This window comes from Poecile atricapillus, chromosome W (genome assembly GCF_030490865.1).
Source record: "Poecile atricapillus isolate bPoeAtr1 chromosome W, bPoeAtr1.hap1, whole genome shotgun sequence".
Classification (NCBI taxonomy): Eukaryota; Metazoa; Chordata; class Aves; order Passeriformes; family Paridae; genus Poecile; species Poecile atricapillus.
This window is the reverse complement of record NC_081288.1, coordinates 103960249-103972916: the sequence shown is the minus strand read 5'-3', so window position 1 is coordinate 103972916 and position 12668 is coordinate 103960249. Positions and strand designations below refer to the sequence as shown.

General features: G+C 47.4%; 1 long non-coding RNA gene across 1 annotated transcript; it reads left to right on the top strand.

Moving 5' to 3' along the window:
* Positions 1-5418: 5418 nt before the first annotated feature.
* On the top strand, positions 5419-12391 carry LOC131591796 (uncharacterized). Its single transcript, XR_009280463.1, has 3 exons — positions 5419-5493; positions 11488-11606; positions 12196-12391. It is a non-coding gene; the product is annotated as an uncharacterized LOC131591796 (long non-coding RNA).
* The last annotated feature ends 277 nt before the right edge of the window (positions 12392-12668 follow it).

Sequence of the window (12668 nt, the reverse complement as noted above, 5' to 3'; positions counted from 1 at the left end):
TGCTGCCCTCACGCGGCCCCCGCTCTGCGCGCCGGGAGGATGCTCCGTGTGTCCCACCGCATCCCCGTACGGATCCTCTGCTCCGCAGGGACGAGGGAGAGCCTCCAGGCACGGGGCTTTTCACATCTCCTCCCACTCGGATACCTGAGTTTGAAGCCTCGTTTTTTAAAATCAAAGAGCGGTAACAACTCAACTGTGTTGGTCATTTAAGTCCCCTTGCTTCTCTCCTTGAGAGGATGGTGAAGTCAAGACTGTCAATGCAGAGTGATTGAATCCGTGCAGTGACAGTGACAACCACGACCAGGTTTCCCTGGAACCCAGTTTTTCACTGCATTTGCCTATTAGGCCTTCCCAGTGACTGTTTGGAGGAGGTGGAAACTCCTCAAGAGGCTGTGTTGTTTATCTTTCCTATCTCACACATTTGCACCCATTTCTTGCAGCACCAAGAGCCAGAGATGCCCACACTGCCATAATGAGACTTCAGGAAAGGAGAACTATTATTGAAGGAATGTCAAAACAACAGCAGTTGCAAATTAAACAAATGTACTGTGCTGGGTGACAGCTGGGGAGATGGTCATGGGTTAAGTGTGGCTAAATTCCGTACTAAGTTTAAGTCTGGAGTAACCACCCTGAAATAAGTAAAGTATCTTTGGTCATACTCTGGTATCTTGGAGAGAAAAAATGGCCATGCAATTTTGTGAAAAAGTACAGCAGATGAAGAGCTTCAGAAAAAGCTCAGTCAAGAGAGGGTTGGTCAAAACTGTTGGATTTCATTCTGTCTTCTCTTTTCTGGTAGCATTTCTGAGTCTGGCTTCTCATACCACATTTCTCTATTTTTAGAAGGATTTTTGAAGTTGCCTTTATAAAAGAGGCCTGGACTCTGCTCTCACTTACACTGTTGTACGCCTGGCTATTTCAGTGTAGTTCAGCTCTACCTGAGTTTTCATAAACAAGAAAAAAGAATCACAATTTGTCTTACTGTTGCTGAGCAGCAGGTGAGTCACAACAGATACCTTGAGCGCTGTGAACAGAAAGATTTGGGCCTGACTTCTGTCCTCATACACAAACCCTGCTGACATCAACATCTGAGGGCAAAATTTGGCATCTCTTGCCTTTGCCTGTCCCTCAGCTTTGTAGTTGGCATTGGCTTTGAGAACAGAGGACAAATCTCATTGCTCGCAACCTTGTGCTGGGGCCATGGCATAAATTACCTGTCCCACTTCACCTCTTCCTCCAGGCTCTACAAATTATGATGGAGTTCAGCATGATGATGGTGCTATTTCTCTTTTTCCAGACCAGCACCATTCAGAAACACCTCTGCTGGAACCACTCTTGGTTTGCAAATGAACCCAGGTTTCACCCAAGTCGGTGGTGCTATGTTGGTTTGTGCAGCTGGTGCTCTGGAGCACTGAAGTGATGGGAATTTAAACATTCTCAGGAAAGGAAAATGGAGGCGGATGTCTCCCCTGTTGTTAATAGTGTTTGACCTTTTTTCCTGTACATTATCCAGTGTATCGTTTAGCATGTGAGCACTTCAGGGAAGAGGAGAGGAAGGAAATATCCTTAGTGGTTCTTTTGTGAAATTAGGTCAATTTGGTGTTGTTTTTTTTTTCCCCATAGACAGCTGTAGATTTAACACTGCACTTTGCTCTTTCAAAGTGTTCAGGCCTGCCTTAAACTGTGGACTTGGCTTAGAAAAGGTTTAGTGCTTACACCTGAGTGAGGTTAAATCCTACCTTTCCACTTGTACTGGATGGTATATTTTTTATGCAATATGCCTGATATCTGTGTAGAGACACATGGCTTGTCAGGTATGAGTCTCTGTAGATGGAAATGATGGATAATCTTATTGGAAGGGATTGAAAATGATTTGTCTTTGGAGCTTCTGAAATAGATTGGTCCCAAGACACTGCAGTGTGCTACCCAACATTAGTACATTGTCTGTGTTCTTACCCTCCTTGGACTGACCTGCAGCCACTTTGCCAGCTTGGAAAGACAGCTGATAAGTGTATTTAGGGGGAAGTGCTCCTTTTACAAGCAAGCTGCGAAGCCCATGGTAAGTATCTTTCAAGATCTAGACTAAGTAATTGAATGGGTGCAGGTATAATCAAGTTGCCCTGCTCTGGGCTGGAAGTGGCTGCCTGCAGCAGGGTGATGGATGTGATTCAGCTGTGCAGGCCCTGTTTCTGAAGTGGTGAGCTAATGAAATGTCAGTGGCAGTGACGGACTGAGAGGCAGATGGGATTTTGAATTTGCTCCTGCCAGTGCTCTCCTATTACCTGCAGTGAATCATGCACAGCTGTGGCTGCTGGAAGATGAGCTCCAGGGTCTTGGCTAAAAAAGGAGCAATGAGGAGTTCTCAGCTCCTGTACTTCAGGCAGAAGAAAATTTTTTTATATGGTGAGTGAGATGTGTTGCCTTGTGCTGAGTTACTTAGAGAAGGGAACAGAATACAACTCTTACTTCTTTTTAATGACTCCTTGTAGGGAGCCAAAGCCTGGCAGCCTGGCAACAGGAGGTCTAAACACTCCTTCAGTCTTCCAAATCACAGAAATATAAGTCTTACAGATGCCTCAGTAGGTGGTTTAACTATCACCTTTAATCCTTCTGTGCCTCAGCTCCCTCCTTTTTAAGATACAGATATATGTTGCAGCCATGGTGGTAGTATAAATATCTCAGGGACTGTGACATTTTCTGCTATCTTGTTACTGTGGGGGAAAAATATAGAGGCAGGGCATTACTCTTTATTGTTAAATTTCCAGACCTGGAATTTTAAACTAGTGTATGTTTTGGAAACAGAGTGAGGGAGGGCTAGAGACAGAGGGAACTTGCTCAGCCTGGGCAGGGAATGGGCAAAAAGACTGTTCCAAATCTTCCCCTCTTCTTATGGGACTGTGCTGATGGATTTTGAGGGGAAAACCTGTGGGACTTCCAGGCAGTCTGTTACTGCAGCACGGAGCTCGGAAGGTCTGGAGCTGATGAACAGAAGTGTCAGAAAGCTTGTCAAAAAGCACCATGAATCTGCTCAAATAGCCTTCACAATATAATAAAAGATGCACCCTGACATTTCTGAACATGAGGGATGAGGTCACAGAAACTTGGGGTCCTGCAGCAATGCCCTCAGAGGCCAGCAGTATTTTTGCAGCTACACAGCTTTGTGCTATGTCCCTGTAGAAGGAGTGTGATTAATCCACTTAACTTGTGGGTACCAAATGCTTGACCTAAGGAGAGAAAGGATCTAATATGAGGCTTAACACCTCAAGTGGATTTCCTGGCAAGCTAGGCATGAGATTTTCCTTACAGAGATTAGTAAGATTGCTTGGTAGAACTGGAAATCAGAAGACCTGGGCATGGTTAAAGGAGGAAACAATGAAGGGATGGTGTAACTTCAGGTTTTTCTATGGGCTACGGGAAGATAAGATTATATTTTGGGAAGTGGAATGCATTTTTTTTAGTGATGGGAAAGAACTGTGCTTTGAAAAGCCATAATGTGAGAGGGATGGAAATGGAGGATATGTAGAAATAAAAGACTCTGAGACCAGGAGAGTACATTTATGAGGTGTAGCCAAGTGAGGAATAATATAACAATGAGAAAGAGAAGAGCTCAGCATCTACAGCAGCTCATTCTTACTTATTTTTAATATTTTTCTGGCATAACATGGAAGAGTCCCAAAATGAAATTGCCATTTCTTGCTGTGTTTCAGTTTCTATCTGGGACAATACTTGCTCTGCTTCTGATACAGAAACCTCAAAAATCTCCTTTGAAACTGAGGGAGTCATTTAATCCCTGTGCTGGTAATGGCATCTCAACAGGTGACCAGAGGGGTGTTTGAGCAGCTGCTGGCAGTTCCACAGCCCGGACAGGGAGGCTGACTGAGCCTCATCCTTCAGTGGAACTGCATCAGTAATCTTTAACAAGAATTTGGAGATGTGAAAGTGTTCACAGCACAGTACATGTATACACATGTACACGTTTATCTGAGGAGAATTTCCCCCAGTGCTGGCCTTGTCCTGTTCTACACCTCCAGCTCTTTCTCCCCTGATGAAGGGGTGAGAGGTCTTCCTGTGGTTACTGCCTGCTTGGAGGGTGAGATGAAGGTTTTGGAACCCCTCGGCATGCTGGATCCTGCAGACATCAGTTGTGTGGCAGACTCAGCAGAGGGAGCCCGGCGTTCAGTCCTGGAGCTGAGGAGGGAGCAGACCTGATGCATCTCGGAAAGGAAGATCGCCTTCCTTTCCCTCGCTCTCCAGCGAGCCGGAGCTCGCTGCCGGAGTGGGAATGCCTTGGCAGGACCGCACGTTTCCCTGTGTGAGTGTTCTGTGCTGCCCGTGCAGTTTTTTGAAGCACTCAGAGCCTGCTCCTGTGATGCTGTGCTCCCAAACTCAGCTCTCCCACAACATCCTGGCGGCAGCTGTCATTCTGCTGGAAAAAGCGATGCAGGAGGAGGAGAACTCTATATAGAGTTGGTCTGCATTGTCCAAACTTGTTTGCTACCCAATGGACTTTTATTGCTCTGAAACTCCCCAAACATTCTGCTGCCTGGCACTGGCCCTGCCACCAAAGGGCTGGTGTGTTCAGGCTGGGGAGGGAGGTGTTTCTGTTGTGTGGCAGCTCCTAAACACCCTCCCTGTGTTAAATATTAACCTATTGCTGCTGATCTTCCAGGCCATTTTACTCTACCTCCAGTTGTCTTGACACACAAGGAGAATATTTGGAGTGTAATCTGAATTTTCTATGCCTGGCTGCTTCACTGTTAATTTTTTGATTGAAAAATCAAGCTCTCAGCTAAATTAATATTTTTAAGAAAGCATCTTACTAGAATATTTTTGGTCAAAACCTAACATGTTTTAACTTTCATCTGCAAGTCTTTCATATTTGTGACAGTCATTGTGTGAAAACATTTGCTTCTCATGTTAACAGATATTTCCCCCCCCCAACAACAATTAGGACTTTATTTTGGAAACTTCCTGTTTTCCAAAGAGTTTTTTTGTTTGAGCAGCTGGTGTGCCTAGCCCTGGTTCAACAAAAGCTGTTCATATTCCAGGCCAAGAGGCAGAGGAGATGATGGGCAGCAGTGTTATTTTTGTGGCTGTGCATTGTTCAGGACAGCAATAGTTAAGAAAAGATGATTCTAAATTAAAACAAGCAAAGAACCAACCTCGGTGACACGTGTAGTGAAAAACATTTCCTGCTTCTTTATCCCATAACTTCAAGATCTGAGACATTTTCAGGTGTGTCTGTTTTGTTTGTTTACACATCCATAACGTAGCTGAGCTGAAGGAGTTGCTGTGTCACTGGCAGGCAGGAGGTAAAGCCCCAACCCAAGGCATCAGACATGACGTTGCTGTGAGCTCACTTTTTGTTTTCCTTGCTTCTTGCCTCTCTTTTCTCTTTGCAGTGAAGGAGAAGCCTGTCCTCTATGGGGTCCCAAACTGAGTTTTGGCACAGTCACCCTGCAATTTGAGCTAAAACTGGTTTGCCTGTTTCACTAGGTAAGAGTGAAGAAAACAAGTCCTACTACTAAATGCATTGGTATGCCTATGATTTTAAACATAATTTGGCATGTAATTTGATTCCCTTTAAAACAGGCCAGCTGGTAAAAGTCTAGCTCTAACAGACACTTGAGAGGAATCTCAGCAAGTTAACATGCTTTTAACACACCCTGCTCCATCATTCATAAAGACCTGTTGGAGAGCAAGTAGTTATGCTCTCTAATGGTGCTGTCTGGTCTACTGGAGCACATGAGGCACTTTCCAGTCTCTACCACCACACTCTCTCCTGAAACAGAGGGTAATAAACCCAGTGAAGAGTTTGTGAGTCTCTGTCTCATGTTCAGTTGTGACCTGACTGAACGGGACAATTTCCACCCTTAAATAACAGCATCCATGCAAGTGTGGCTGCTTTGATGGATAGATCTCCCTGCAGAGGTTTCACCCTCAATCAGAGCAAGTCAGTCATAACCATTGTGGGCAATTGCAGTCCTGGGAGGACAGTAAAGTCTCCAAAATGCTGGTGGGAAAAAAGAGTGACCTTGAGCCCCCTGCCCCTTCCAGACTAATGCAATTTGATTTTTCCTGCAAGCACACCATGGATAATCTGAGAAATACTGTCCATGGTTAGATCCACCCCTCGGTCTTGTGCCCACTTATAGGTGGCATCTCTACCCTGATGACCTGAGGTGTCATGGGCCCATTGAGCTAGGAACAACTCTCCCTTGTGTTGCCAATCTAAGTCTATCTTTGACACCTCTATCTTTGCAGCCTGATCCACCTGTTCACTGTTCCGGTTCTCCTCATTAGCCTGACTCTTGGGGACATGGGCATCTGCATGACGGACTTTCACAGGTAGCTTGTCTGCCTGAGTGGCAATGTCTTTCCACTTATCAGCAGCCCAGATTGGTTTTCTCCTGTGCTGACAATTGGCCGTTTTCCATCCTTCCAGCCATCTCCATAGAGCATTGGCTACCATCCATGAATCTGTGTAGAGGTAGAGCTCCAACCACTTCTCTCTTTCAGCAATGTCCAGGGCCTGTTGAATGGCTTTGAGTTCAGCAAGCTGACTTGATCCATCTTCTCCTTCAGTAGCTTCTGTGACCTGTTGTGTGAGCCTCCATATGGCTGCTTTCCACTTTCACCTCATCCTTATGATGCGACAGGAGCCATCAGTGAAAAGAGCACAATGTGTTTCTTCTGCTGGCAGTTGGTTGTATGGTAGAGCTTCTGCAGCCCGTGCCACTTGTTCCTGCTCCACTTCTGTGGACCTGATTTTCTCTGAGCCTGAGAGAATTGCAGGCTGTCAGTGGCTTATCTGTTCCCAAGGGAAAGTTTCTTGGGAGATCTCGCACTCAAGGATAACATTTGTAAACCATCTTTCTTTCTCAAAACAGTTCTACATAACTGTAGATAGCGTATTTTTCTCTTGTCCCACCAATGGAACAAGAGGTGGCGTTCCCTTGATCAATCATGTTAACCCTGTAGTGTAAGACCCTATAAAAGCTGAAAAGTTGAGAGAATAAAGGTCCCTTTTCCTAGCAACTCATTCTGGTGCGTGCTGTGAACCCACACTTCTACATTATGTCCAACAGCGACGCACTTCATCAGTGAGACCAAAGTTTTCACTTTCTGGCCAGTTTGTAATTATCTCTAAAATCCCAGGGCAATTTGGGTTTCCAATACAGGCACGCTGTGTGATGAGGGCGATCCACTTGCTCCATGTAGCGTCGGTGGCGTGGTGGGTAGAGGGAACCTTTCCTTTAAACATCCACCCCAGCACTGGTAGTCAGGGTGCCAGGAGGAGTTGTGCTTCTGTGCCAGTCACTTCTGAGGCAGCTTGAACTCCTTCATAGGCAGCTAAGATTTCCTTCTCTGTGGGAGTGTAATTGGCTTCGGACCCTCTGTAGCTTCGGCTCCAGAATCCCAGTGGTCGGCCTCGAGTCTCCTCAGGCACTTTCTGCCAAAGGCTCCAGGACAAGCCATTGTTCCCAGCTGCAGAGTAGAGCATGTTCTTCACATCTGGTCCTGTCCTGACTGGGCCAAGGGCTACTGCATGAATGATCTCCTGCTTGATTTGGGCAAAGGCTTGTTGCTGTTCAGGGCCCCAGTGGAAATCATTCTTTTTTTGGGTGACCAGGTAAAGAGGGCTCACGATCTGGCTGTACTCAGGAATGTGCATCCTCCAAAAACCTATGGCACCTAGGAAAGCTTGCGTTTCCTTCTTGCTGGTGGGTGGAGACATTGCAGTGATCTTATTGACGACCTCAGTGGGAATCTGACGCCGTCCATCTTGCCACTTTACTCCCAGGAACTGGATCTCTCGAGCAGGTCCTTTGACTTTGTTCTTCTTGATGGTAAAACCAGCTTCCAGTAGAATCTGGATGATCTTTTCTCCTTTCTCAAATACTTCCACTGCCATGTTCCCCCACACAATGATGCCATCAATGTACTGCAGATGTTCTGGAGCCTCACCCTTTTCTAGGGCAGCCTGGATCAGTCCATGGCAGATGGTGGGGCTGTGCTTCCACCCCTGGGGCAGTTGGTTCCAGGTGTACTGCACTCCCTTCCACGTGAAGGCAAACTGAGGCCTGCATTCTGCTGCCAGGGGAATGGAGAAAAATGCATTGGCAATGTCAATAGTGGCGTACCACTTTGCTGCTTTGGACTCCAGCTCGTACTGGAGCTCCAGCACGTCCAGCACGGCAGCGCTCAGAGGTGGAGTCACTTCATTCAATGCACGATAGTCCACAGTCAATCTCCATTCTCTGTCAGACTTGCGCACAGGCCAAATGGGGCTGTTGAAGGGTGAGTGGGTTTTGCTGACCACCCCTTGGCTCTCCAGCTCTCGGATCATCTTGTGGATGGGGATCACAGCATCTCGATTTGTCCTATACTGTCGGCGGTGCACCGTCGAGGTGGCAATTGGTACTCGCTGTTCTTCCACTTTCAGGAGTCCTACTGCAGATGGGTTCTCTGATAGTCCAGGCAAGGTGTTCAATTGCTTAATGTCCTCTGCCTCCACAGCAGCTATTCCAAAAGCCCACCTGAGTCCCTTTGGGTCTTTGTGATAGCCATTTCGAAGGAAGTCCATGCCCAGAATACACGGGGCCTCTGGGCCAGTCACAATGGGATGTTTCTGCCACTCTTTCCCAGTCAGGCTCACCTTGGCTTTTAACAGAGTCAATTGCTGTGATCCCCCTGTTACCCCAGCAATGGAAACAGGTTCTGCCCCCACATGTCCTGATGGCATTAGGGTACACTGTGCACCAGTATCAACTAAAGCTTCGTATTTTTGTGGCTCTGATGTGCCAGGCCATCGGATCCACACCGTCCAAAAGACCCGGTTTTCCCGTGCCTCTTCCTGGCTAGAGGCAGCGCCCCTCTAGCACTGGTCATCCTCTCCTCCCTGGGCATACATGCTAGAGGTTTCTTCAAGGGGATCATCCTCTTTTCTGTAATATCTGGCAGTTTGGTCACGGTAGGTTGAGGCCCTTCACTTTAGTGGAACCTTTCTGGTTACTGGTTCCCTGCCTGAGTTGACGCACTCGTGCTGCCAGGGCAGAAGTGGGTTCCCATCCCACTTTCCCATGTCTTCCCCATGGTCACGTAGAAAGAACCACAGCTCAGCTCGTGAGGTGTACACTCTCTCTCGAGCTGGGGGACGCTGGGCTTGGAGTTTTGGGCTTGTGACCCGCACTAGTGCCATATGGGTAACTGTTCTTGTTCATCCCCCCCCATCGTTTCACTCATCTCTTCTTGGAGACTCTTGATCACAGCAGAGACCTGAGCCTGCATCAGGCCATGGATCATACTTGTAATTTCTAAGCTTGTGTGGCGACAGAACTCACTGTCTCTGGCTTGTTATCAGCCTTAATTGTTGCAATGAAGGTGTATTCACCTGGGCCCTAGAGTTTGCCAGACTCCACAACATCTGCCCAGTGCTCCTGACTTTAGTCGGGGTCATTATCATGCTGTTCACCCCTCCCCAAAAAGGACCTCTAATATTGCCACTTCTCTCAGATTTTGGATCCCTTCCTCAAGGGTTTTCCCAGTCCCTCTATGATGGTTCTCCTCCATTCTCTCTCTGTGGACAAACCTCTCTCTTATACTCATCAAAAGCCGCTCCCAGAGGGAAAGGGGCCCTTGCTCCCTGACAAATATCTGATTCACACCTGAGTCCTGCGTCAAGGGGTCCCACATTCCTTGCCTCACCACCATCCAGCCTGCACACCTGTACCCATAAGGTCCCAGACCCGAAGTAACCAGGTTGTATAAGCTCACGCCCCCGCCTCACAATGTCTTTTTGCAGATTATGGAGACTGTCATATGTCAGGGGACTTGGTGATGATTCTCAACCTCTGGGCTCCCCTGTGAGTTGTGAGGGCCTTCCTTTCTTATCCTTATCAACAGGGTGCTGTGATTTCATCTTAGACTTCCTCGTTTCCACAGGGGCAACAGCTGCTGGCTGTGACTGCCCTTGTGGTTCAGCTGGAACCTGGACGGTTGTAACATCTGTGGGTTCCACTGCTGCACCATCAGACTCTCCCCTCTTTGGGGCAGGGGGAGGGTTTCCCAGCAGCTGAGGAAATGCACTCCTTTAGTATCTCAAGCATCTCCCTCACCAGAACCCCCACCCACTGTGGGTGGTTCATTTCTGAGGTGGGCTGTGGGGCAGGGGCAGGCTCTGGGGAAGCATCCCTAGTCTCTGGGGTAGGTGTCAGGGTGGTTATCCTGAATGCTAAATAGAATAGGCCTATCAGCAACACCAGCTACTGTGTGATATCATTAGCATCTAGAGATTTTGAACCCTTTGAAAATTGGTGGGGTAGACCAAAGAGCTGGGTAAAGGGTTGGGGGGAAAATTTCCTCTTGGTGTCATTTCCTCATTGTGGGTACCATTTTTAAAGTAACCCAAAAACCATTCAGTTATTGTGTGATTGCTCTGAATCCACGTGCCCACCTTCCAGAGGAGGTTAAAAATCCATGAATTCTTCACCTTATTAACCCATAAAACAAACTGGATAACAGCCATAGTGGCCTTAGTTATAGGACTCAATGTTTAGGTAAGGTGCAACAAATGGGAGAAGTATAGCCATGACCATGTGCTGCCTGAACCTGGGTAAGCTAGACCACATGATGTCACCTAATGGGGTTTCAATATCCAGCACACAAAAAAATCAGGTTATTTAAGAACTGTTATTCCTTTTTCACCCTTTTTTCTCTCAGTGCCCTTGGGGCCCCATCACTGGGCACCAAAATCTGTCTTGGTTTAGAAGACAGGTGTCCTGCTAAGGAGGGCAGGAACCCTTCTCAGAATGAAAATGCAGACCCCCCTCCTCCAAATTACTATAATTTTGAAATCAAGGGGCTCTCAGGCAGAGATCTGGGGATAGGAATAACAGTTCTTTACTAATGTGATATAACTCAAGGCAAACAAACAACAATACTACAGCGTTAACAACACAACAGAACCAGGGGGCCCCCGTGACAGCTTTCTCGGCTGAGATGGGAAGGGATGGAGGAGAGGCTTTGCTTCACAAACCCCCTCGGGCAGTCAGTCCTGGTGCTCCTGCAGGGCTCTGAGGAACAGTCAGCTGGAAAAGCAGGGATGAGCTGAGATCCTGGGCCGGTGGCTGAGGTGTATCTGCAGCGGTGGCTGTCACTGGCATGTCCCAGCAGGACAGGGGGTGCAAGGCCACCAATTAAGAAGGAGAAGAAGAAGCAGCAGTTCTGTCTGGGTGGTGGCAAATTCCTTCTCTCAGCCACAACAGCTCCGAGAGAGTGTCTCACTCTCCAGCCCAAGAAACGAGCCAGCCCCCAGCTGCCCCCACCCTCACTTTTTCCTGCTCCCCCTTCCCCCCTGGGGCCAGCCAAACTCCCTGTGTTTCTCAAGCACCTAACAAGTACCGGCCATCAGATTTTCCCCAGAACTAATGTACAAAAAATTCCATAACTGAGAAGGAACAAAAAAGAACAACACCCACCCCCCAACAGGTGAAGAGCACAGCACTGCTGGAAACCCCCGAGGTGAATGAGACCAAAGTACTCTCTGGGTCCTGGAAAATGTGAAGATGTGACCAACGATTCCAGGAGGAAAATGGAAACATTTCAAGGTGAATAGCAGAGCATACCACCAGCCCAAATTTTCTTTCTTTAGGCCAGGCTGAGTACCAAGGGTGAAGACCATGGGGCTTGAACCAGGGGAGACCAATCTCCTGAGCTGCCTGCTGCCAGAGCATCCCTGCTGGCCACCCCAAGGCTGGCAGGGCTCGTTTCCAGCTTTTCCTGCCTCACAGGAGGGTGGCTGCTGCTCTTGCTTGAGGGGTTGCTCACGGGGTGCAGCCCAGTGGCTGAGGGCCCCAGTACGGTGTGGGAAGTTTTTTGTGGCACAAGCAAGGGAAGGAGGAACAGCTGTAGGGTGGGTGCCACCTCTGTGGAGGCTGAGACACACTGAAGGTGTTTGGCCCAGAGCCTGGTGGCTGCATGAATTGTAGCCACTGGGAGGTCATTTTATCATATCCTGTGCAACCAGTCCCCCTTCAGCAGCAATTACTGCTCTTTAACAGCTTCCAAAGCAATGCTCCCTGCAGGCTGTGCTTGCTGTCAGAACCTAAAAAAACAGAGGGTGAAAAATTCCAAAATCTAACCAATATAAAAACACAGCTTCATGGGGATTTTGTGCTTTTCTTTTAAACTCAACAGGTGTTCCTGGTCATCCTGCAAAACCACAGGGAAAATATCTGCATGCCACTGAAATGAAGCAACTCAAAACCAAACTCTGTGAAGATAATCCCATCTTTTGCTTTTATTTGGTAGAAATGAATGGGGAAAAAAAAAAGAAAAAAGCTTCATCTGGGTTTTCATGATGATAGAGTGGGAGCTTTCACCACCATCCCAGTTTTGGACTGCATCTGATGCAGACTCATGGAGACAGGGTACTGTTATTAGAGCTGCGTGAATAATCTACAGCAAATAACTGAATGAAGTGTTTGGGCCTTTTTATCTGTTTGCAAACTGTCTGTGAGCTTGCCTGGATGTTCTTGAATGTGTTTGTTGTTTGAGATAATACTGCCCATAATTTCTGTGAATAATCATTTATTTGTGGCCTGCCTACAAGTATTTAGATAGTCAAAATGTCATTTTTGTTCCATGGTTACATGAGTGCAACCCTGAGA